The sequence below is a fragment of the Equus asinus genome, chromosome 20 (assembly GCF_041296235.1).
Source record: "Equus asinus isolate D_3611 breed Donkey chromosome 20, EquAss-T2T_v2, whole genome shotgun sequence".
NCBI classification, from domain to species: Eukaryota; Metazoa; Chordata; class Mammalia; order Perissodactyla; family Equidae; genus Equus; species Equus asinus.
In genome coordinates, this window is record NC_091809.1 from 13,229,069 (window position 1) to 13,255,037 (window position 25,969).

Consider the following 25,969-nt stretch of genomic DNA (forward strand, 5'->3'; position numbering starts at 1 on the left):
TACAACGCAGCCATGAAGAGGAGCGAGGCCCTGACACGGCTCCACATGGATGGACCTTGAACACACGACGCTCAGGGAGAGAAGCAGACACAGAAGGACACACGGCGTGTGACCCCACTGACGTGAAACGTCCAGAACAGGCAGATCCACAGAGAGCGGGCTCGTGGGGGCCAGGGGCTGGGGAGGGGGTGGGGGTGGCTACTGATGAGAATGGGGTCTCTGTTTGGGGTGATGGGATGTTCTGGAATTAGATAATACAATGGTTGCACAGCTATGTAAATATACTAAAACCCACTGACTTGTACGTTTTACAAGGGTGCGTCGTATGGTGTGTGAATTATATCTCAATAAAGCTGTTGTTATAAGATTATTTTTAATCTTGGGGAATTAAGAGAAAAGCGCCTCCTGCCTGAGCTTTGGCTCCAGGATGCCTTCCCGTTTCTCCTGTCCACAGGCCAGGTCTCCACGCTCACGGCTCCATCTTGCCATCCGCACGGCGGACACCGTGGGGGCCCTCGCCCCATCCCCCCACCACACCCAGAGCAGGACCCACGCCCCGGGAAACCTGTCACCCGCAGGGGCTGCCCCAGCCCCAAGATCGACATGATCTAAAAGAAGAGAAAAAAATCTAAACAGCCTCCCAGCTCAGCAAATTACCAAGATCTCGGGCAAGAAGGCAACATTTTCAAGTGACTAAAGCACAAGAGAAGATTTCATGGCAACGTCCCAGAGGCTGGTGGGCTCCTAGGGCCATGGTGCCGGCCACACTGGGGGGCACCCCGGGGGCGTCCCTGTGCCGCCGGCACCCGTGGGGGCAGCTGGCGCCGTGCAAAGCCCCGAGCGTGGGGTGCAGACGCCGGCTCTGCTCAAGGCCGTTTTGTGGCCTCGGATAACCTCCGCCAGCAGAGTTCCCAGTTTCATTTATAAAAGAGGGTGAGGGCTCCAAGGTCGGAGATGACATCTCGGCTAAGTGACTCCCACCGGGCTTGCACGAACCCCATCTATGGCATCAATGATTGGCTTCAGGGCCCTCCCCTGGGGGGACCTACCCGCTTCCCCCCCCACCCCAGTCCCTTACTGAGGACTGAGCTCAGCCCACCTCCCCGTGTTGGGGTGAACGGTGTCCCCCCAATTCACGCGCACTGGAACCTCAGAAGGTGACCAGTATGAGCTGAACCGTGTTCCCCAATTCCTCTATTGAAGGCCTGACCCCAACGGGACTGGATTTGCAGAAGGGCCTTCAAAGAGGAAGTTAAGTTAGAATGAGGTCATCAGGATGGACCCTAACCCAGCTGACTGGTGTCCTTTAAGAGGAGGTGAGGACACAGACACGCACAGCAGGACGACCACCTGAGGACACAGGGAGACGACGGCCTCCACACGCCACGGAGAGAGGCCTCAGGAGGAACCAGCCCTGCCGACACCGGGACCCCAGACTCCAGCCTCCAGCGCTGGGGAGAGAACTCATTGTCGGAGCTGCCCGAGCAAAGTTATCCGGCGACCTTATTTGGAAATAGGGTCTTTGCAGATGTAATTAGCTAAGATGACGTCATGCTGGAATAGTACGGGCCCTAATCTAGGAGCTGGGGTCCTTCTAAGAAGAGGTGGGACGTGCAGAGACAGACGCCCAGGGAGAGGCCATGTCATGATGGAGACAGAGACGGATGATGCGGTCACAAGCTGAGGGTGCCTGGAGACCCCCAGGAGCTGGAAGAGGCAGGAAGGACCCTCCCCTGGAGCCTCGGGAGGGAGTGTGGTCCTGCCCCCATTGGTTTCAGACTTCTGGCCTCCAGAACAGAGAGAGGATAAATTTCTGTAGTTTTAAGGCCCCAGGTTTGTGGTCCTTCATTACAGCGGCCCCAGGACGCTGACAGGCCCTCCCGGGTCTCCCACTCCGCACCCCTGTCAAGGATTGAGAAGCCAGTTCAACCCACCCCACCGTCAAACCCCTCCGATCATCCATCATCGAGGGTCAGCTTCCCCCGCCCTCGTCCTCACAAGTGTTCACTCTGCCCTTCCAGGTCGCTCCCTTTGACACTGACTTTTGACGGGATGTGTTAGTCCCCTCGGGCTGCGCTCCCAGAACATCAAAGACGTAACAGACCTTTGTCCCTCACCGTCCTGGAGGCTGGAGTCCACCATCAGGAGGTAGCAGGGTCAGCTCCTCGTGAGGACTCTCCTCCCGGCCTGCAGACGGCTGCCCTCCCCGAGTCCTCACGTGGTGCAGAGCGAGCTCTGGTCTCTTCCTCTTCTTACAAGGACACTAATCCCATTGCGGGCCCCACCCCTATGACCTCAGCTAACCCAAATCACTCAAAGGCCGCGCCCCCTGACACCATCCCACTGGGGGTCAGGGCCTCAGCATGAGAATCTGGGGGGCCACAGACAATGGGTCCATAACACGGGGGTAAATTATTGTTATTAAGTATTGACTACGCCCGGTCTGGGGCCAGGCACGCGGGACAGGTGGGTCCTCTGTGGCTCCATGGCGCCCGGCAGGTGAGCTGGCCTGAAGCTGACGTGCCGCCAGACCTGCTGTGCTCACGGCCCCCAGCGTCCCTCTGAGCCCCTCCTTCAGCGGCCTTAAGCCTACGAGGGATGCACGACTTTATCCTGCAAAAATTAACGGTTGGAATGTTGCCCAGGAGGCAGAGCATATCTAGGGAAAGACCCAGAAGTTGGTCATGGCAGTTGCCACCAGCAAGGGAGGCCAAGAGCTGGCAGCAGGGGTTGGGGAGATGTCGGTCTCACCGTCTGCCACTGGCAGCTTCTGAATTTTTATACCAGGGCACAGTTATGGATGCAAAAATCTATTTTTCTTCCTAGAAGTGTGTGGGCCCAAGCGAGGGTGGGCAAGGGAGAAGCTGGCTCGTGGCCCAGGTCCCTGATTCTGTGGCTCAGACCGGGCTCCCTCATGTCCTGCGGGTGGACAGGGACCTGCAGGCTGGGGCTGAGGTGTCAAAACCAGAACAAAAAGGTATTTCATACCCCAAGAAAATTGAAAGCAGGAACTCAGACAGATAATTGCACACCCATGTTCACAGTAGCCAAGAGGTGGACACACCCCTGGTGTTCATGGATGGGTGACAGACACACACAACATGTCCATCCACACCCTGGAATACTACGCAGCCATGAAAAGGAAGGAGATCCTGACGCCTGCTCCAACATGGAGGGACCTGGAGGACGTGATGCTCAGTGACGTGAGCCAGACACAGAAGGACACACACTGTGTGGTCCACTCACAGGAGGTCCCCAGAGGAGCCACATCCACAGAGACAGAAAGTGGATGGGTGGCCAGGGGCTGGGGGAGGGGTGGGAGTCAGTGTTTCCTGGGGACAGAGCTTCAGTTTGGGGAGATGGAAAGTTCTGGAGACGGATGGTGGGAATGGCTGCATAGCAACATGAATGTGCTCCATGCTACCGAGCTGTGCACTGAAAAACGGTTACGACAGTAAATTTTAAGTTATGTGTATTTTATCACAATAAAAAAAAAAAAAAACAAAGAAAAGAAGGTGCCCCAAACACAAACGAGGCCCCATGTGTCCTGCTCTTGCCATGTGTGGAACAATACAGCCAATGAGTAAACATGGCAACCCAGGTGGCCTCAGGACGCGGGTGACCGCCCCCAGCTGGCATCTCCACCGGGCTCCCCCCGGGAGGCAGCTGAGCGAATCTGAGTCTTCTGGGCAGGGAACCAGGCTCACCAGCCTTTCTGGAGAGTTCCCAAGGAGCAGCAGGCGGGTGGACAAGGAAACCCGTACCCCCCCCATCCCCCCATCCCCCGGTGTTTACTGAGCCTGGAGAGGTCTGCTCCGCGGCCGGCTGTTCCCGCCCCGAGAACAGGAAAACAAGGTCAGCTCGGGACACAGAAGCACCGCCCAGCCGCCGGCCGACCTTCCTGGTGGACGCAGAGCTGGGACCCGCGGGCCTGCAGGGCGGAGGGTTGGGTGACCCCCAGGGGCGCGGGCTCTGGGCCGGGGGTCACGGTCAAGAGCAAGGGCGCCGGGGCCGGGAGCAGGGGTCCAGGGCTGCCACCAGCTCGCAGAGGGGCCTCGGGCCCTCACACACATCCCAGCGTTTCCATGGATACCAGAGAAGCCAGCTGACTGGGGGTCTCGGGAAGGAGGAAGGCAGAGCTGGGAGACGGGAGGGAGAGGCAGCTGGCCAATGTCAACTGGATGAGGGACACACTCCGGTCCACGCAGAGCCCTCGCTGCACCCGGGCACGGGGACGAGGTCTCAGAACTGAAGATTTCATCTCCTTCTGTCACCCTGGGTGTTGGGGCAGCCATCACCCCAATTTTACAAAGGGAAACTAGGGGTGGGAGCTGGTGGATGCTCGACCGGGGGTCTCAAAGCTAGGAGCTGCCAAGGCGGATGCTGCCCCCCAGGCCTGCCTCCAGCGCCCACGTCCAGCCTCAGTGGCCTTGTAGCAATGCCCCTGAAGCCCGCTGGGACCTCTGCCCACCACCGCTGGGGGTGTCAGGGGCATCCCCAGCTTCCCTATGGCTCCCTGCTGCCCTCTGATGAAGCACGGTCTGCCCACAGCCTCCTCGCTCCCTCTCTGTCACCCTGTACCCCTGCCCACTGTCCCGGGACCAGCCTCTGCTCCTAGGCATACACAGCTCCCACCACCCAGAGGGTTCCCCCCACCCCGGTCAGCTTCAGGGCATCGTCAACCTCAACCCAGATGTCACTTCCTCCAGGAAGGCCTCCCAGAGGCCCCAACGGGAGACCCCGGGGCCGGCACCTGCTCTCACTCTCGGGCAATGTTGTGACCATCAGTTCACTCGACCGGGGGCCCAGCCGGAGTGAGTCTGTCCCCAGGGGGCCACCGGGCAATGTCTGGGGACATTCATGGGTGTCACAACTGGTGTCATAAACACCCACCCAGACCCGGCCCTCCCCGCTGCTCCTGGCTGGCGGGGCTGGGGGCGCCTGGCTGCGAGCCCGTCCCTGTGAATCAGAATATTCGTCAGGACGAGCCACATTCCAGGAGCCTCATGGGCTCAGACCTCAGCTCCGGGGCGTGACTCAGCCAGGGAAGCCCCGTATGAGCATCACTCCTTTTGGGGGATGACAACTACATTCTCCAGACTCTGTCCACTGTCCCCGACGAGTCAGTCACCGGGCCAGGTTACAGGCTCAGCTGTCCGTCAAGGTCAGATGAGGATTCCTCCCCGAGCTCATTCTGTCCTTCCTTCTGTCAGTCACTCGCTAAACATCCAGCGAGGGGGTTGGACCAGATCCCGGAGCTGAAGGAGCTCACGGCCTGGCCCGGTGACAGATACAGCGGATTTGAATATCACAGAACGGTTACCCGGTGGCCCCGGGCAAGTTACTGAGCACCTCCCTGCTCCTATTTTCTCATCGCTGAAGTGAAGATAATTGTCTTGAATCCACAGAGATGTGGGGGGTTTCAGAATGAGCGTCTGAGGCCGGCGTGGTAGGTGTCTCGGTCAGCTACTGCCGCCTGACGAATGGCCCCCAACTTAGCCATTTAAAACAACGCCCATTTGTCAGCTCACGGCTTCCGCAGCAGGAAACGCGGCCCTGGGTTCTCAACTCGGGCTCTCGCGAGCTTGAAATCAAGGGACTGGCCGGGCTGAGTTCTCCATCTGGAACTCAGGGTCCCCGTCCGAGCTCGGGCAAGTGCTTGGCAGATCTGTCACCTGCCGCTGGAGGACTGGGGTCCCCGTTTTCTTGCTGGCTGTTGGGTGGGGGCGCTCCCAGCCCCTCCAGGCCACGTGGGCTCCTCCACAGGCAGCTCACAAGGTGGCTGTCGGCTTTGGTCAAGGCCAGGAGCGCGTCTGCCGCTGCTTCTGGTCTCTCTCGCTCTCTTTATTATGGCAAAAATACATAACCAGCCTCATCATTTTTAAGCGCACAGCCCAGTGGCATGAAGCACATTCACGCTGTGCAACCATCCCCTCCATCCGTCTCCAGAACTTTCCATCTCCCCAAATGGAAGCTCTGTCCCCATGAAACACTGACTCCCACCCCTCCCCCAGCCCCTGGCCCCCCATCCACTTTCTGTCTCTGTGGCTGTGGCTCCTCTAGACTTGCTTCTGGTCTCTTTTAAGAGCTCCCCTGATTAGGTCAGGCCCACCCAGATAATCTCCCTCCAGATGAACTCAAAGTCAACTGATTGAGTCCTCGTGACAGCTGCAAAATCCCTTTTGCCGTATCACATTGGCCTAACCATCCCACTTATTCACAGGTTCTGCTCACCCCTAAGAGCAGGGCATCAGACAGGGCGCGGACACCAGTGGGCAGGAGTCTGGGCGCCATCTTGGAATTCTGCCTCCCACCGGAGGTGTCCGAGAGGTGGCGGGCTTTGCTACCGTTAGTGCCGCCGTAAGGAATAAACACACAGCAGCCCCCCGGGGAACACCTCCTATGCATCAGGCTCTGTGCCCGGCGTGGAAGAGACAGAGGGGAACTTTGGGAAAAGTTGGGGGTTTATTCAAACAATGGGGTATCTTAGTTGGTCTCTGGAGGGGAGTAGAATGGATGGGGAAGAACGAGGGCCGGGTCCTCCACCCTGGAAAGAACTGGAGCCTCTCACAGTTAACTCTCGGCCCTCCCAGTCATCCATCCCTCCAGGGCATCACGGGGCAGTACTTGGTGGTCCTCCCACAGACGCCAGCCAGCCCACCCTCCGAGCTCAGAGAGGTCAGGTGAGCTGCCTGGGGCGCCCGTGCGAGTGGGTTTCAACCTGGGCCTTCTGGTGCTGGCAGCCCCCGCAACCTTGCTGCCCTCCAGCCCCAAATAAACCCACTGGAAGGGCTGGCTGCCCGGAGAGATGGCCACCGAGACCCCACCGAGCTGTGGGAGGACAGAGGAGGGGGCTGCCCTGAACGCCCAGCGAGGGGCCCACGGTGCCACGTGATTTAGACATTTACGTCTGTTCTGCCCCACCCCCCCGACCCCACACACACGCGCCCTCTCCACCTCGTGGTCGTGCGGTGGTCCCCCACGCTCACAAACGGGGCGAAGCTGGCTCTGCACACGTGATAAGTGGCGCGGAACTCTGCACACACAGGCCCCGTGCCAATTTCCTGGACTCGCAACAGTTACACGAGATGCCAGTGCCGGGGGAAGCCGGGGGAGGGGGCACGGGATCGCTCTGCGTGATTTTTTTGCAACTTCCTATGAATCTGGAACTATTTCAAAATAAAGGCATTTTTAAAAGTGAGGTGAGGGCCAGCCCGGTGGTGCAGCGGTTAAGCACACACGTTCCACTTCTCGGCGGCCTGGGGTTCACTGGTTCGGATCCCGGGTGCGGACACGGCACGGCTTGGCAAGTCACGCTGTGGTAGGCATCCCACATATACAGTAGAGGAAGATGGGCACGGATGTTAGCTCAGGGCCAGTCTTCCTCAGCAAAAAAGAGGAGGATTGGCAGTAGTTAGCTCAGGGCTAATCTTCCTCAAAAAAAAAAAAAACAACTAAAAAATGAGGTGAAGCCGTGGGTACGTTTAGCCGTGACAGGGACAACGCAAGCCGAGCCGGCCCCAAACACCAGCTGTCTCCCCCCAGAGTCCTGGTAAAACTTGCAAGGAGGCGTGGGAGTCAGAAGAGGAGGGTGAAGACGCCACCTGCTGGGCCCTGCCTGAGGCTTAGCGCCGACTGTGTCTCGAAGGATTATGTCCTCTTCTTCCCCTCTGTGGCCAGCAGGATTTTAAAAGCCCCCGAATTCCTGCCCGCCCCCTGCCAAGGAACACACCCTGTCGACTAACCCCCGTGTGCGGACAGGACCTGTGAACACGGTAAGATGCTGTTCCCCTGATCAGATTACTTTGTACGGAAGGAGGGGTTTGGAGGATGTCACAAAGGCCCCAAATCGGTTGACTTTGAGTTAATCAAAAGTGAATTCACAAGGGTGGGCCTGGACTAATCAGGTGATCCCGCTCAAAGGGCAGGGCCCACAGTGAAGTGAGAGGCTGGAGGTGTGAGGGGGCCTACGGAGGAGACCAAGCGGCCAGGACAAGACCGGAGAGCGGCCTCGTAAGGGCGGAGAGTGGTCCCCGGCCGACAGCTACCAAGACCACGGGGAACTTCAGTCCAATGACCGCAAGGAACTGAATTCTGCCGACGACGTGAGTTTGGAAGCGGCTCCTTCCCCAGTTGAGCCTCAGATGAGAACGCAGCCCTGGCCAGCGCTCTGAGGGCAGTCCCATGAGACCCAGCCACGCCGCGTCCACACTTCCGGCTTGCAGAACCAGGCGCTGATAAACACCTGTGGCTTAAGCGGCTAGATCTATAGCAACTTGTTACGCACCAACAGCTAGCTGCTACGCCCTTCATGTGACGGCAGGGCAGGGCGCCCTCGGGTTTCATAGTCACTCTCATATTCAGCCACACACAAGGGGGTGCTCCCGTGGCCCAGGAAATTCCAAGGGTTTGGGGAGCTGTGAGCCAGGAAGCGCGGAGGAAGGCCAAAAGATGGATTTATTACAAACGACAATGTCACACCTCCCAGAGGCCCCACCTCCGATGACTATCACACTGGGGGTTAGGTTGTAACGTTTGAACTTTGGGGGGACACCAGTGGAAATCAGAAGCAATTAGTGATTCACTCTATGGTGATCAGAGACAAGTTCCCAACATGCCAGCCACCAGTGGGCCCTGCCCTCAGGCCCCCGTCTGTCCCCCGACTCCTGAGCACACCCCACCTGGGCCCTCTTAACCCCCACCTCCCACTGTCCTGGGGGCTTCTGCAGGCAGATGCAACAGCGTCAGCCTCCAGGGACCTGGCCCACGGGCGTTTGTTGACTGAAAGAATGAAGCAGGGCGGAAGGGCGAGGAAGAGCCGAGGCCATGGCCTCAACGCCCACTGGCTCAGTGGGATCAGGCCGGGGTGTTGCAGGCACCACCCGAATGAGCCCCCCCTTGGCCTCATCACGGCCCCCCCACTTCCCCCCGCCCACCACTGTCTTGTCATATGTGACTGTCACCCCTGTGTGCTTTGAGTCAAAGGAGGCCCTCAGTTCAATGACTCTCCGGATGAGCGTCTACGTGCCTCACCCGAACGCATCCTCAGGGAGGCTGACTGTGCGAGCGGTTGCCTAGCAACAAGCACGTGCCTGGGGATGTGGTGGTCCAGGTGCCTCTAATGCCGGCCGGGCTCTTCCCCTTCCAGCTGCCCCGCCCACGGACCCCCTGCTCCAGAGATCTTGGACGGGAACTTCTCTGGGCCTCGATTTTCAAACCAGTAAAATGAGGCGGTGTTAGCGCTAACCAAGCCGGGAGAGGACGACCGAGCCCGCAGGGTCCGAAAGAGAGGGCTCGTGGATCGGGACTCAGGTGGGAAGCACAGAGACAACACAACACACAGAGTAAAGAGAGTGATCTCAAGTCACCCTGGGAGCAAGAATCTCGAGGAGCTGGGTCTCTCCCCTCGGCACGGCTGAGGTTTGGAACCAAGCCATTCTCTGTCGGAGGGCCGTTCCGGGCGCTGTGGGGTGCGGAGCAGCATCCTTGCTCCTACACTCGATGCCAGGAGCACCCACACAGTGTGACAAGCACAGATGTCCCCATACATTGCCTGGGGTCCCCTGGGGACAGGATCGCCCCGGGTGAGACTGTGCTGTAGGGGGCAGGGGGTCAAGCTTGTGTCTGAGACGCCCCTGCCGCCTTGGGAAGCCCCACACGGCCGGGTCTCCAGAATGGGAGGCCACAGGGCGAGGGCAAGGGTACTGTGGGCTGTGATGGGGTCCCCCCCACCCTGGCCGGGTTCAGCATGGCACCCCGTATTCCCGCCCCGAGGGCGCACATTTCTGCCAGGAAAGGCGGTGGGGCAGCCGTGACCTTCCACCAGCAGAACTTTTAAAGGTTTGACTGCGTATCTCGGCCTTGTTCTTACAGCAGAACAACTTGTCCATGGAAAGAACTGATAATAACGTGGATTTCAACACGCCCAGGACGCACTGAAGGCGGGCAACCCAGCAGGGGAAGGCGCACGCCCCGATTTCCAACGCTGGGGCTGGAGCTGGCCCCACACAAGGGCCACCCTCTCGAGATAAAGGGCGCCGGGAGCGCTTTCCGCAGAAACGCTCAAGAGCCCCCGGGAGCTATCAGAGAAGCACGCTCTGCCGCTCGGAGGTCACCGAGTTCTTCTGTGCTCAAGGCAGGGAGCCAGAGGGCTGGGCAAACGCTTGCCCCAGGCCAGGGGCCCCCTCAGCACTGTGACCTCGGGGCCGGGTCATCTCTGGGGGGCCGTCCTGGGGGATGTGGGGGGTTGAGCAGCATCCCTGGCCCCACCCACTCGATGCCAGGAGCACCCCCAGTGTGACAACCACAGATGTCCCCAGACATCACTCAGTATCCCCTGGGCGCAAGATTGCCCTCAATTAAGAATCGTAGGTATAGCCCAATTTATGCAAAATATTATGATTTCCACTTATGGCCACATTTCAGGCACCCAAGGGCCCCCATATAGAAAGGCACAGCTCTGGACACTGAGTTCAGCTCAACAGCGATGTCACATATGAAAGGAAAGCTGAGACCAGGTGACTCGCAAGGTGAAAGGTCAGTGTCCTCCAGGGACGGGGCATCAGAGGTGTCCTTCAGAAGCCCTTTGCACTGCATGGCCACCACGCTGTGGGGACACTCGCTAGCCACCCCATGAGGCAGCAGTCACCCGGCTGTGGTCCCAGCCCCTCAGAGCTTCCGAGCCGATGGGAAGATGCACACAGGGGAAACCGAACCACGTCCAAAAACTGAGTGTGAGAGGAGCCAGCAAGCAGGGGGCCCACCTGGGTGGTCTCGCCCCCAGGGGACACTGGGCGATGTCTGGGGACATCTGTGATTATCACACTGGGGGAGCTCCTGGCATCGAGTTGGTGGAGACCAGGGATGCTGCTCAACCCCCTACGGGACCCAGGACGGCTCTGTCCCAGGGAACGCCCAGCCTTGATGTCATAGAAGGTGAGACCCCACTACAGGTCCACAATCTCACTAGAACGTTAGCTCCATGAGAGCTGGGGTTTTGCTCATCCTGGTGACTGCTGTTTCGCCAGAGCCTGGCCCAGGCAGACACTCGGAAGTCCTTGCTGAGGGAACAAGTGAAGTCTTTTTTTTTTTTTTTTTTTTTTGGTGAGGAAGATTGGCCCTGAGCTAACATCTGTTGCCATTCTTCCTCTTTTTTTTTTTTTCCTCCCCAAAGTCTCAGTACATAGTTGTATGTCCTAATTGTAGATCATTCTAGTTCTTCTATGTGGGACGCCACCACAGCATGGCTTGATGAGCGGTGCTAGGTCCACATCCAGGATCAGAAGTGGCGAACCCTGGGCCGCCAAAGCGGAGTGCGTGAACTTAACCACTCGGCCCCAGGGCTCACCCCCCGAATGAAGTCTTTGAGAAGGTCACCACGTGTCCCACCGAGCCAGGCAGTAACGACCCACATCACTGTACTCGAAGGTGTGACACAGGCTGAGACAAAAGGCCGCAGGAGCCGCAGGGGGACACAGAGCAGATTCCACACCAGGAGGCCCGAGGGGGCTTCCGAGGGGTGAGTCCCAAAGGAGGAGCTGCGTGGGGCCAGCCTGGGGGAGACTCCACGTGGCCAGAGCCGCCGGCCCTCGCTCCAGGCGATGGAGGGAGAGTCCAGAGACAAGACCCCGTCCTTTGGGGCGGCAGAGCGGCAGCCAGGCGCCCCACCTCCACTCTTTGCATCTTCACTTCCCCAGCCACACGGCCATGCCCTGGTCCAGGATGGGGTTGGGGGGTGCGGGCACCCCGAACCCCATAAGGTTGCAGAGCCCGTGCTTTCCGTCTCCCTCCTACACCCAACAGACGGGGCCGGCCGGCTGACGCTGGTCCTCATGGGCAGAGGCTCCAGGTCTGCGTGTGAGGCAGGGGGCCCCCTGGGACGGGGGACTCTTGGGGCTGAACTGGAATGTTCTGGAGAACAGGGATGGGATGGTCACAGGGTTCTAAGAGGGGCGAGGGGTAGACTGGAGACACCTGGGGCGCCCACCTGCACCCACCCAGCATCTCCATCCACACCTGGCTCAGGGCGGGGCCCCGCTGGAGACCCATGGGCCTCCTCCGCCCCCTGGTGGCCGCCAGAGGGAACTGCAGTGCTCTGCCGCCGGTCCCCCAGGAGCCCCAAACTCCTGCTCATCTTTCAGCCCCCCGTCTGCAGACATTCAGAGCAGCGGAGCAGAGCCTGGCCCTGTCACCGGGATGAGCGGCGGTGGCTCCAGTCGGTGACACCCCAGTTCTCCTGGAGAGGCGGCCCCCCCCCCCAGCCACGGGAGACCCCAGCTAGAGTCTTGCATAGCTCGCAGCCTTTGTCTCGTCCCCTGTAGGGCAAAGAGGAGCGCCAAAGCCGCCCCGGGGCTGCCGGGGAGCCGAGCACGAGGAGGCCTGCAGACACCCAACACGGTGCCTAGAGAACAGGATGCGCTTGACGAGCGACTATTAAACTGGAAAACAATCAGCAACAGCCTGGACTCCTGGCTTCGAGGATTTCCTCTGGGAGACAATAGGCTCCTTTGTAAGGAGAACCCCAGCAAGACCCCCACGCAGCACGTGGGCCAGCTCAGCCCTCTCCCTCCAACAGGGTCTGTCCCCATCGGCACTGTGGACACTGGAGCCAAATCATTTTCTGGGGGGCCGTCCTGGGCGCTGTGGGGGGTTGAGCAGCATCCTTGGTCCCCACCCACTCGATGCCAGGATGCCAGATGTCACCCCCAGTCGTGACAACCACAGGTGTCCCAGACATGGCCCGGTGTCCCCTGGGTGGGCGTAGGGGGTCAGAATCACCCCCAGGTGAGACCCACCAGCACAGCTGAATTTCAAAACAGCTCAAAGATTGAGTGTAAAATGTGCCGTCTGGAGCCAGCCCTGATGGCCCAGTGGTTAAAGTTCGGCGCTCTCTGCCTCGGCGGCCCGGGTTCAGTTCCCGGTCGCAGAACCACACCACCCATCTGTCAGCAGCCGTGCCGTGGTGGCGGCTCTCAGAGAAGAACCAGGAGGACTTACACTATACACAAGTACATACTGGGGCTTTGGGGAGGGAAAAAAAAAAAAAAGAGGAAGATTGGCAACAGATGTTAGCTCAGGGCGACTCTCTTCCAGCAAAAAAAAAAAAAAAAAAAAAAAAATGCAGTGTGAACAAAATACAGGTGAATTCTTTTTTATCATCTTGAAATTTGGAAGACGGCCACACAAAATACAAAGGAGGACGCAGGTGTACACAAAATGTTTAAAATCCCCTACGGCGAAACCGGCTGTAAGCCAGGCGCAAAGACGCACTCAGAGAGATGCTCACCGTGTGGGTGACAGACAGCAGATGGCGTCCCGACGGAGAACAGAGCAAGTTGAAGTTCACATGCAAGTGTGTGTGAAGAGCTCGAACGAATCCGTGAGGGAGGGAGACCCCAGTGGAAAGGTCAGTAGAGAGCACAGCCGGGCCGTTGGCAGGAGAAACACCCGAGAGAAAAGGCTGACGCCACGAACAACCGGGAGACCCCGACAAAGCAGCTGAGATCGTCCTGGCCGGTCAGACTGGCAAAGACATCAAACTGTAGCTGGCAGGGTGGGGAACGGGCCTGGGGTGGGAAATGTGCATTTCTGGGGATCCCGGTGGCTGCATGTCAAAATGTCAATGAGAACACCCCAATATAAACACACACACCCCACAAACCCACTTACAGGAATTGACCCCAAACTACAACCAGCCAAGGATGAAAGATGTACAAAGTCTGTGCAAGGACGCTCATCCCAGGGCATAGCAAAAGAAAAACGAAAAGAAAAGAAAAGAAACATCTCCAAAAAACCCACAAATAGACCAGTTAAATCAATTATAAAATTGCTTAAAAAGAAATCACAATTCCCTTATAACGTGGAATGTTAAACCAGCGTAGGAAAGATGAAGGAATCCAGGTTTATTGACAAGGAAAGACGCGCATCAAGCAAATGGGCACATTAAAGAGAAAATCCAGTTTATCTAAAATCAAGAGTGTGTGTGTGTCTGTGAATGCACTTCACAGAGAGATTGGGGGGGGGACGCTCCCCGAGATGTCGGCAACCATCATTGTCGGGTGGGCATTTTGGGTGACTTCATCTTTCCTCTTTAATTGTCTGCATTTACTGTCTCTTCTTACGGGAAGTCCGCCTGGCGTGGGCACTGAAGAGAACGGCTAAGCGGGGCTCACTCATCACACACGCTGCGCAGACACAGACGCCCTGCCCAACCTCGCTCGCTGGCCTCCCAGTGGTTCGCCAGACTCCCAATCTTGGTTGGCAACTTTGCAAACCAGAGTTCACGCTTGAAGTCTATGTCGGACCCAGGCTCAGCATAAACAAGTCAGTCGGAGACCAGGGCTCCGATCTCAGCTTTTGGTCTCTGTCCCTGGGGACGGCTTCTCTCCCAAGCTTAGCTAAAATATGTGTATTTTAATTTCACTGCGGCGCACTTTACCTGTTACAAAATTCCCTGGTTTGAAGCGCACAGCTCAAAGATCCTTTAGCGAGTTCGTAGGGCTGTGTGGCCATGCCCGCCACACCATTCTGGACCCGTTCCTTCACCCCACAAGCTTCCTGGTATGAATCCACAGCTAGTTGCCTTCACACCCCAGCACCTAGCAACCACCAATCACCTTTCTTGCCCTACAGATCGGCCTTTTCTAGAAATTTCATCTAAATGGAATCATACGACGGACGTGTTGTCTTTGGGGTCCACCTTCTTTTCCGACATTTTTTCTTCCATGCACACGCACGCGGGATGGGAACATTCAACACTAGAAAGACATCAAATCTCCCTCCAACTTATCGATCAGCTAAGCACAACTCTGATCCAAGTTCCACCCGAATTTTTGTCAGAAAGCAGAAGTTCATTCTAAAGATCACATGAAACAGAAGACTCCACCAGAACGGCAAAGACGTTTAGGAAACACAAAGAAGGAGCAGGAGTTGGGCTTCCCGGCCGGGCAGGAAGACACCCCGAGAGTGACAGTAAATCAGACAGCGAGGCGGGACACAGAGGCCCCTCTAACCGCTCCTCACATGGTTTCCTCCTCGTATGTTATAAAGGCCACTCATATCCAGCGACCCAGCTCTGCTCTTGGCGGTGGCCCTGGATGGGTCACCCTCCACACACACGGGACATGGAGCGAAGGATCAGAGCTCCCTAAGGAAGCCTCTCCAGGACGAAGCTGAAAGCAGGCGGCACGGCTGGTTGCACACTCTCGGCCCCAACCCCGTCCCGGGGCACATTAGCACCGGCCCGCCAGCCCCCCCACCGTCCCCAGCTTCACGAGCCACCGGAGCCCAAGAACAGAGCCATTCCCTGTCGCTCCTGTTGCTCCTGTGCACTCCTGGTGGACAAGACAAACCCTCAGACACGAGCAGAGCTGGGAAGATTCAGACGTGCACGGTGAGCACACAAACCGCCCTCTTAACTCTCCTCCTGGCTCAGAACGGCCAACCTCACTCCCGCGGGAACCGGGAACGCGGAGAAAAGACAGACATCGTGACACCGACCTGTGTGCGAGGCCTGGCCGTCTCCAGCGCCGCGGTTCAGGAACCAGACGTCTGTCCCCTGGGAAGAAAAACGTAACACGTTAGTCGAGCATCACATGGCCAGAGACGCAGGCGTTCCGGCGGGCGTCAGACGACCCCGATCGATGATCGTTTCCGGAGTCCTGCCTCTTGCTTCCTCTGCCAGACTCCGCGGACAGCACAGGTGGGGAGCCTTGCAAGGCAGAGACGTCAGATTTAAGAAGGCGGTTTGCCTCCTCAAAGAAAGAGTTCTCTCTCCTTCTTAAAGAAAGAAAGACTAGAGATTTAAGACGTTATCCCTTTAAATTTTCCACATCTTCCAAAACTAAGTTGAAGGGAAGATCGGGTGTCTATATGACGTTTTATAGTTTATAAAAGATGTTTGCCTTCATCGTTTGACCCTCAAGGTCCCCTGGGAGGACGAGGAGGAGACCGCGTGAACCCTCTGCCCCCGGGGGGACCAACCCACCGAGCTTTGCCTAGGGAGACGTGAGGGCTAAGCGTGCTGTGGGGTCCTGGACCGGGTCCTGAGGCAGAAAAAGGGACATTCGGGGAAAACGAGTGAAATTCGAATACAGAACGGAGCTGGGTTCACGGAAACGTGCCCGTGTCCATCTCTTGGTCATCACAAATGCTCTAGGTCATAGAAAATATGACTATTAGGGGAAACTGGGGGACGAACAGACAGAACTCTCTGCCCTATCTTTGAAACTCTTCTGAAAATCTGAAATTGTTCTAAAATAAAAAAGTTTATTTAAAAATAACTCCATAAAAAGAAATGGAAACGCTGGTTCCTTGTCTCCGTCCGAGTTCAGGCGGGTTTGTCAGGATGCCAGGATGGAGAACGGAAATCCCCACCATCACCTGCAGGTGGCGCCATTGTCTCGGGAACGCCCTGGACCACCTTCGGGATCCTGCAGCTTCTAGGATCTCGCAGGATCTGCTCTACCAGGCCCATCACTTCGGACAGGAGCTGCTGGGACACTGAGGTGACAGGGGGCCCGGGATGAGGGATGAAAGGGCCGGATCAACACGCCCACGGACCTGGAGGCCAGGACTCGCCTCCACCTTGCAGTGACTGTCTATGCATTCGATCCTTCAACTTTTATTTCTGAATCAGTTAAAGACCCCCGAAAAGTTGCCAAACTATTACAGAGCCGTCTCATGCACCCTTCACCCAGCTCCACCAAGAGGGGTCCTCACACAACTGGGGGATGTTATCGAAACCAGGAAACACAGTGACTGATAAGCTAGGAATCACCTTTTCAGAGTCTTACTGAGATGCAATTCTCAGGCCACACAATTCAACTATTCAAAGGGCACAGCTCAGTGGCTTTTAGGACATGCAAAGTGTTGTGTAACCATCACCACAATCTAGTTCCAGAACATTCCATCATCCCAAAATGAACCCCTCTCCCCAGCAGTCACCTCCACCCCCTCCCCAGCCCCTGACACCCACGAGCTCACTCTCTGTCTGTGGATCTGCCTGTTCTGGACGTTTCACGTCCGTAGGGTCACACACCGTGTGCCCTTCTGTCTGCTTCTCTCCCTGAGCGTCGTGTGTGCAGGTCCGTCCACGTGCAGCCGTGTCAGGGCCTCGCTCCTCTTCATGGCTGCATAATATTTCAGCCATAAAATTATAACAGATTTTAAGTCAGCGACGGCAGAGGCCCAGGGCTTCCAACGCCACAGACGCCGCCCCAGGGACAGCTGACGAGGCGGGGCGGATGAACTCAGCCAGGAACAACGAAAACCCAGGTGGGAAGTGACAAGTGCCAAGAGGGAGAAATAAATCACATGCACGGGAAACAGACGTAACTCACAATGCTGGCTATCGGGGCCGCCCGCGGGCAAAGGAGTAACTCTCACTCTTGTCACAGGCAGCTCTTCTTACGGCCTCGACCCCCACCCCATCCACAGGCTTTCTTCTTCTTTTTAAAATTGCGATATAATTCATACACCATAAAACCCACCCTCTGACAGTGTCCAAGGCAGTGGCTTTTAGGATATTCACAAGGTTGTGCAAACACCACACCATCTAATTCCAGGACACTGTCGTCGGCCCCCTGCAGAGACCCCGTGCCCATCAGCATCATGCGGGTCAAAGTTGTGTCTCCTCTGGGAATGGCGAGATCCCAAATAGCAAGAATCACGTGTGTTTCGCTTGCCATTGAGATTTACCTTTCGGGGAGCCCGGCCCACAGCAGGCGCTCAATAATTCTCGGGATTTTGCACAATCTGGTCGGGGCTAAGGAAACAGCCTGCAGAGCTGAGAGCATCTTGGGGACACGGGGCCGACCCCACAGAACTGGGGGACATTGGGCACATGGCCCTCCCACCTCACCTGTGAAGTGGGAACGCTGCCTGGGAAGCCCCGTGCATTCCTGCGGGCCGGGCGCACAGGCTGGGCTGGGGCAAGGCCTGTCACTCAGCCCCTGTTCTCAGCCGTGTTATCTGTCACCTTGAAAAAGGAAGACAAGAAACACGGATCGCAAAGCGAGAGCGCTCAAGGGTCTTCCACCGTCGATTTCCTGCTGGTTTCTCTGTCCCTTGTAATTCTGAAAGGTCTCCACGGACTTACAGCCTAATGTCACCAAGCGGTGGGCGGGGGACACAGCAGGCTGGACCCTCGGCTCCCAAACCCACAGGAGATTCGAAACAGCCAAACACAGGGCAGTGACACTGGATGCTTGGGGAGATGACAGGTCGATCCTTGACAAAGCAAGACGGGCCGGGAAGGAATCGGACCGCTCCGGACCCTTCAGAACCCATGGCCAATGAAATGCAGGAACCAGCCCTGGCTGCCACGCGATGTCACATCTGGGAAGGACCCAGGCAAGTCGAGTCCCACTTCGCTAGATCAGAGCTCCCCGAAGTTTTCAAAGGGTCTGCACAGCCGACACATATCTGCAGAGGCCTGGGGTGCGCGAACCCCACTGTCCCTCCAAAGTTCGGGGTCTGTCCCCCCTCGGCACTGTGGACATTGGGGCCGGGTCACTCTCTGGGGGGGCCGTCCTGGGCGCTGTGGGGGGTCGAGCAGCATCCCTGGCCCCCACCCACTCAATGCCAGGACCACCTCCAGTTGTGACAACCACAAACATCCCCAGATGTCACCCAGTGTCCCCTGTGGGGAGGAGGGTGGAACTGCACTACAGCTTCCGGAAGCTTCTATTTGAGATTCTGTGCCCGTCTCCACACAAGAGCTCATGAGCGGCTGCCACATCTGAGAGCCCTGTTCCCTTGTGAGGGGTAAATCCCTTTTGGGGCAGGACCCCGTGGGCCAGGAGAGGGTGGGGCGGAGAGAGAACCTGAACGTCAACTGTGGACTTTAGTTCATGAGGATGTATCAATGCTCCTCGATTGCTTTTTTTTTTTCTTGAGGAAGATCAGCCCTGAGGTAACATCTGCCACCAATCCTCCACTTTTTGCTGAGGAAGACTGGCCCTGAGCTCACATCCGTGCCCATCTTCCTCTACTTTATATGTGGGACGCCTACCACAGCATGGCTTGCCAAGCGGTGCCATGTCTGCCCCCGGGATCCGAACCGGCGAACCCCAGGCCACCAAGGCAGAATGCGTGCACTTAACTGCTGCACCACCAGGCCGGGCCCTGGCTCCTCAGTTGTAACGAAGGTCCCACAGGGACGCAAGATGGTAACACAGGGGAAAGTGTGTCTGCGTGCATGTGTCTGTGCGTGTCTGTGCGTGTGCAGGGGGACGGGGGTGCATGGGAACTCTCTCTACTTTCTGCTCACTTTTTCTGTAACCCGAAAATTACTCTAAAAAGTCCTCTCTGAAAGGAGGGTCTTGCACACATAAATTAGGAGTTATGTCAAGAACCAAGAATTCTGATTTTAGAAAGAAAGAAAGAGGGAGGAGAGAGCCCATCGCAGACTCACATTTTCCGAGCTGATTCCGCTGACGAGCTGTTGTGAACGGGACTCAGGAGAAGCCGGTCAGTCTTGGCCAAAGGGGTTTCCGACGCTTCCCCAGGGCCCCCGCGCAGCCTAACACAGGGCGAGGATCAGAATCTCCTGACCACTCGGGCCTGGATTAACGGGCACCGGAGCCACGTGCGGCCCGGGGACCTCGGCGGCCCCATGAGGAGATCGGAGAGCCCTAATGCCCTAATAGCATCAGCCCCACACGCTCTCCTCAGATTATTCGCAAATCCCATTAGGCCAATGGAAAGCAGATTCTGGCCGGCAGGGAGCTGATTTCCGCGAAGAGAAACCAGCCTGAGCGAGAGACAACCTCGTCTCCGTTCCCCCGTCACCGACGAGGCTCCTCTGCAGTTCAGCCTGGCCCTTGACCTGCTCCCACCGCCACGCCCAGCCGTCCATCCCGGAGACTCGATCCCCCCCCCAGCTCGGGGGTGAGGCGCTCAGCGAGGTCCGGCACGCATCTTTCTGCTCCAACACCGCCCGGAAAGGGGGACCCGGACATGCCCCTCTCATCCACCCGCCATGCGTCCATCCTCAAAGGTTTGTGGGGAGAAGCATGAAAGCAACGGAAGGAAGTGGACAAAAGCAATCCCAAGGGGGGGTTCCAGAAATCACAATTCTACCCAAAACGTCCTGAGAATGGACCGTGCTCAGGACTCCGAGACGGCTAACTCTTGGGGACATCGCTAAACCCATCACTTCATATAGGCATTGCTTTGTGAAGGCAGGTGGGGGTCCCCCCCTTTTTTTTTCTAGGGACATCAGGCAAATAAACTAATGTCCCCATTTTGACTGATTTTCAGAAATAAGTTTTCCCGCCGTGGCAGCTGGTCTCCAGTGACCCCGAGTCCTGACATCCACACCCCTGTGCCCTGTTCTGTCCTCCCACTCTGTAGCAGGGTCGGTCCGTGAGATCAAGAGAATGTGCCAGAATTGACAGGGCATCCCTTCTAGGTCCTAAAAGACACGTGGCTTCCGTGTGCTCCCTCGGGGACCCCTCGCGGCACGGAGAGCCAGCCAGCCGCCACGTCGCGAGCAGGCTCGAGCAGCGCCACTGCAAAGATTCAGGTGCCGAGGAACAGAGGCCTCCTGCCAACAGCCACACAGGGCAGCCATCCCGGAAGTGGTCCCTCCGGCCCCAGTTGAGCCTTCAAACGATGCAGCCCCGGCCGACGGGCTCTGCGACGCCCTGAGAGACGGCGAGTCCGACCCACCCAGTTCCCTCCCCCTTCCCGCCCCACAGAAACGGCGAGAGGATAAATGCTGGTTGTTTAAGTTTTGAGGGTGACTCGTTACGCAGCCCTGGATACTGATGCACCTGCCGTCTGGGCTGATGCGCCTGACCGCTCCACATGGGCGCTGAGCCAACCGCTCTGTTGTTGGAATGGCGAGCACGGAACAGCATCGGAGTTTTCATTTTCCTGTTTTCCCCACATCCATCGACCTGGTACTGGGGGGAGACACGAGAGCCCAACAGGACGCAGACAAATCAGTGGGGGAGAGGAGGACACCGGGGACAAGAAAATGAAGCCTTTGTGATTTTGCAAACACCACGATTCGAATGCCAGTGCCTGGTTTCCGAATCTGAACAAGCCCACTGCTCGTAGTGCTCCCCTCCTCTCCCGGCCCCCTCGGCGCTGTGACATCGGGGCCAGTCATTCTCTCTGGGGGGCCGTCCTGGACCCTGTAGGGGGTCGAGCAGGATCCCCGGCCCCACCCACTCGATGCCAGGAGCACCCCTAGTGTGACACCCACAGACGTTCCCAGACATGGCCTGGGGTCCCCCAGGGGGCAGGACCCCCAGATGAGACCCACGGTTCCCAGCATGCCCCTCACGGGCAGGGACTGCAGGACCCAGCATTTGGGGACAGGCACATCTCCCGAGGCCCGGCTGCAGGTCCCTCCTCTGGGAACCAAGTGGGTGGGCCCGGGGCGCCTGAGCCCCCCCCTTCCCACGCCACATCCCCCCGGGCGCGTGGCAGGAGCGCCTGGCCTCACGGCGGCTCGATATAGAAACGCAGCGCTGTCATTTATGCACCCGCTCCGGCGATCACCCTATCACCACGGCAACCATCTAAATCTGTCACCCTGACGAGCTCTGGCTGTTGCAAGTGAAGCGGGAGGAGAAGGCTGGGGACACAGGGGACAGCCACCCGAGCTCTGAGACCCGTGGGGAGGCACCCAGGGCCCCGGGCAGTCTGCTCCCAAGCCACGCTCTGCAGGGACTGACCCAGAACAGGCGCCATCACACCCCTAGGCAGACAGGACAAAAGGGCGCGGCGTGCTTGACCCCAGGGGTTAAAGGTCTCTGGGAGCCGAGGAGGACGAGGGCAAAGAATGCTGCCCTCACATCTCTGATCTTGGTGCTCAGAGGCCGCCCACCTCTGTGTAACGTGGGGGCCACCCCGGTCTACACCGTCTGACCATCAGGAATTTATTCTGGTGTCTATGTGAGCAGGGATCGAATCAACTTTTTCCTACACATTTAATGGAGGGTCCCACCGTTCGGCACTGCGGACATCGGGGCTGAGTCATTCTCTGTGGGGAGCCGTCCTGGGTGCTGTGGGGGGTCGAGCAGCATCCCTGGCCCCCACCCCCTCGATGCCAGGAGCTCCCTCAGTAGTGACACCCACAGATGTCCCCAGACATGGCTCAGTGTCCCCTGAGGGACAGAATTGCCCCACTGGGCTAGGCAGCGAGCATCGCACCCCTGCCACTTGGAACTGTAATATATGGAGGGACGAGCAACTGATTTGGGAAGACGACCAATTTCCGACCAAAAAAAAAAAAAAAGGAAGAAAGAAAAAATGTGTACAAACGGATTTCTTTTTCCACTCAAAATGAAAATAGCTACACTGAGTCCCACGGAACGGGGGTGGGTGGGGACACAGATTCGCGCATCAGGGAGGCTGCACAGCGGCGTGCTGGCATTATTATTTAGAGCTGCTCCCTCTTGTCTTGTTGACAAGATCAGGGTCCAGCAAAGTGCTTCTGCGAAGGGCCAGGGGGTAAACATTTCGGGCTTCATGAGTCACATGGTCTATGTCGCTACTATTCGACTCGGTTGTCATGGACTCATGGGCGTGGCCGTGTGCCAATAAAACTTTATTTACAAAAGCAGGTGGCTGGTATTCAGCCCCCGGGCGGTAGTTTGAGACCTCCGGACCAGAAGACCGTCAATGGGAAAATGGCACTATTTTACCATGAATGCTCATATCCAGGCACCAGGGCAGAGCCAGCCTCCCAATCTTCCATCCTGAAATCAGGTCCCGGGTCAGACGGACGAGCTCCAAGCTGCCCTCACTGTCACCCGGCCAAAATGCTCACAGACCATCCAGCCACCCCAAACGCAACCCCAGAGGCCTCACTTCTTCTATAGGCAGAAGATAGCCGGTGCCTTCCCATCACCTCGAAATATCCATCGCCCAACTTGTGTTCATAAATACCTCATCTTTATTAACTGGCCAGGAAACCTTGGCTGCAAAGGGTACCCAAAATATCTAGATTCGGCCAGCAAAATTTTCCCATTGTTCTGGACAGGGCATGTTATCACCTGCAAAATCGTCGTGGGGAACGTCCCCTAATAATCCATCCGGAGAGTGGGAGATGGTTTCCTGTGTATGGAAAGTCTGAGAAACCATCACAGCCCAGGGGGGCCTGGGGCAATGTGACAAATGAATGTCACAGGGCGTCCCAGATGGGTCACAGGGGAGAAAAAGGGCGACAGGGCAAAGTTAAGGAAATCTGAATAAAGTGTGGACTTTGGTTAGTAAGAACAGATGCATGTGGGTTTCTTCATGGTGTCGAACGTGCCAGACCGAGGTAGGGTGCTCACGATGGCGGGAGCTGGGTGTCAGGTACGTGGGGACTCTCTCTGTACCGTCTTCCCAATTTTTCTCTGAATCTAAAACTATTCTAAAATGAAAGTTTATTTAAAAAAAAAGAAAAAGAAAAGGGAATAATGACAGGCAATTAGCTCCTTGTGCTGGAGAATGCTTTAAAATGTGACTGAGGGAAGATTAAGTTCCCATGACAGCATCTAATAATGAGATGATTATATAAAGCCGACAAAAGAGAGATGCTAAAAACAGGATATGCTAATTGGCAGGGAAGTTCGCTCTTAGGAAAGGAATGAGCAGGGGGAGAAAAGACAAGGGCGGGCTGAGTGGTTCCTGTGGGAGCCGTGTGGACCCGAAACAGGCGCTGCTGCTGGAGGAAGCCTCTGGAACATTCCAGAAAGATGCAAGCAACGTGGTGCATTCAGCCAGGAGGCTGTGGAGCCCAGCCTGGGTCTGGCCAAGGAGGCCCGCCCGGTTCCCGGGGCGCGTGCCATCGTAAGTGTGGGCCACTGCTGGGGTGCTGGGGGCTGGCGGCACACCAGCCCGCCGGCCTGTGAGGCCGGGGTGTGTGGACTGTGCTGTCATTGCAACCCCACTCTACGTGGACACAGCGGAGGCTACTGCTCTGAGCTGGGCGCTCTCGGGAACCACGTTCACCCAACCGGGCAAGGTCAGCCTGCGGCCCTGGCACAGCTTGAGGTCCCCAGGCTGAGACCTACAGAACGTTCTCTAATTTGCAAGTCACCTTAGTCCATGCTTTCTGCCCCCCACCTCCAACACTGCAGACATTGGTGGCCCTCCCGGGCGCTGTGGGGGGTTGAGCAGCATCCCTGACCCCCATCCACTCGATGCTAGGAGCTCCCCCAGTGTGACAACCACAGATGTCCCCACACGTGGCCCAGTGGCAAATATGGAAACCATTTGCTCTGCACAAGTAACTCCTGGGCGGTCAGCACTGGACTGCGCCCGACACTCAGAGACCACACCATGGACACTGAGTGATGCAATGAGACCAAAACGCAGGCCCAAGCGACCTGGACCTCACTGTGTCACGCCTTCAATGAGCTCCAAGCGTGTTCCAAATGCACGGTTTGCTGGGGGTGGCGGGGGGGTCTGTTTTTCTTTCCTGAAACCTGCTCACTTTGCCATGGGACCCTCACCCACTGCACTTACTCCCTGGGGCGGCCGGAACAAAGGACCCCAGATGGGTGGCTTAAGAACCCAGGAAATGATCCTCTCCCAGTTCTGGAGGCCGGAAGTGCGAGATCAAGAGGTTGCAGGGCTGGCTCCTTCTGCGTCCGGGAGGGCGAATCCGTCCCACGCCTCGCCCAGCGTGGGGGGGTCTTCGGAAATCCTCGGCTTATAGAAGCATCACCCTAATCTTGTGTCTGTCGTCACATGGCTGTCTCCCTGTGTGTCTGTGTCTTCACGTGGCTCTCTTATAAAGACACCAGTCACTGGATTGAGGGCCCACCCTAATCCGGTGGGAGTCATTTTAGCGAACTGCATCTGCAAAGACCCTCACTGCAAAGACCCCAGGCCTGGGTACTGGGGGGGGGGTCAAGACTTGACTGTCCCCCTTGGGAGACCACAACTCAACCCACAGCATCCCCTCTTCAGCCTCTTCAGCATCTCCCAGCTTCACCTTATCCCCCCCACTCTCCTGACCCCGACATGCACTCGCCCCTGAGCCTGGGACCCCTGCCCTCCCTCCTTGTCCACCTGACCCCGGCCCTAGGGTCACCTGCTTTGTGGGGCCTTTTCTGGCCGGCCCAGGGGAATGATGGCCGTCTGGATGGAAGAAGGCCCGAGGGCCACTCCCCATTATCTGTGGACGCCGGTGGCTCTGAGCCTCACGTGGCTCGCAGTGGGCAGCGTGTCCTTCACACTAATCACAAAGGGCTCCGTAACCTTCGCCTGCCTGCATTCCAACATGCTTTTCTGATTTACAGCCACCCCCCCGCGGACTCGGTGCTGCGAGCGAGCTCTGCATGGGGACATTCTCCCTCGAGGGCTGAGGAGGGGGCCCCGCTGAGCTCCGGTGCCCGTCCCGGGGTCACGAGTTTGAGGTGGCCCCCAGGGTGGGCAGGGGACAGCAATCTGGGGCCCTGGAGAGACGACACCTGGCTCGCTGGAAGGGGACACAGCTCCCGGCCCCAGCTCTGTCACCACACGGGAAGATGTCATCAGCTCTTCCAATTATCCCGAGAAACTGGAGGGTTTTGATTGTATAATCTCCTGATGTTTACACACTGGCAATAATTCAAAGCTAAAAGCACGGGGTTCTGGCTCTGCTGGGGGATCAAGGTCAACACGGAGAGTGGTAAGTCACGCGGACAAGCACGTGCCCCGGGGGCAATGTGACAAGAAGGGCACCTCACCTCGGTGTCTTCCTCCCCAAACCCATAACCCTGGTCTGATCACGAGAAAGCACTCGACAAACTTAGACTGGGGGATGTCCTGCAGGACACCAGCCCAGTTGTCCTCAGGACCGTCAAGGTCATCAAAAACAAGGAAAGCCTGAGAAACCGCCCCAGCCCAGAGGAGCCTAGGCAGACGTGACCACTCACTGTCATGTGGGGTCCTGGGACAGAAAGGGGACATTAGGGGGAAACTAAGAAAATCTAAATAGAGCGTGGACTTTAGTTAATCATAACATATCGCTACGGGG

At 57.5% G+C, this 25,969-nt stretch overlaps 1 protein-coding gene across 4 annotated transcripts in view; it reads right to left on the reverse strand.

The window, feature by feature from the left end:
• The window catches only part of GNG7 (G protein subunit gamma 7), a 125,689-nt gene that overhangs the window by 77,934 nt on the left and 21,786 nt on the right, over window positions 1–25,969 (reverse strand). For all 4 annotated transcript variants that reach the window (XM_044752055.2, XM_044752056.2, XM_070491677.1 and 1 more), the window contains exon 2: window positions 15,499–15,556. The gene's annotated coding sequence lies outside the window, so the exon portion shown is untranslated. The remainder of the gene's footprint in view (window positions 1–15,498; window positions 15,557–25,969) is intronic.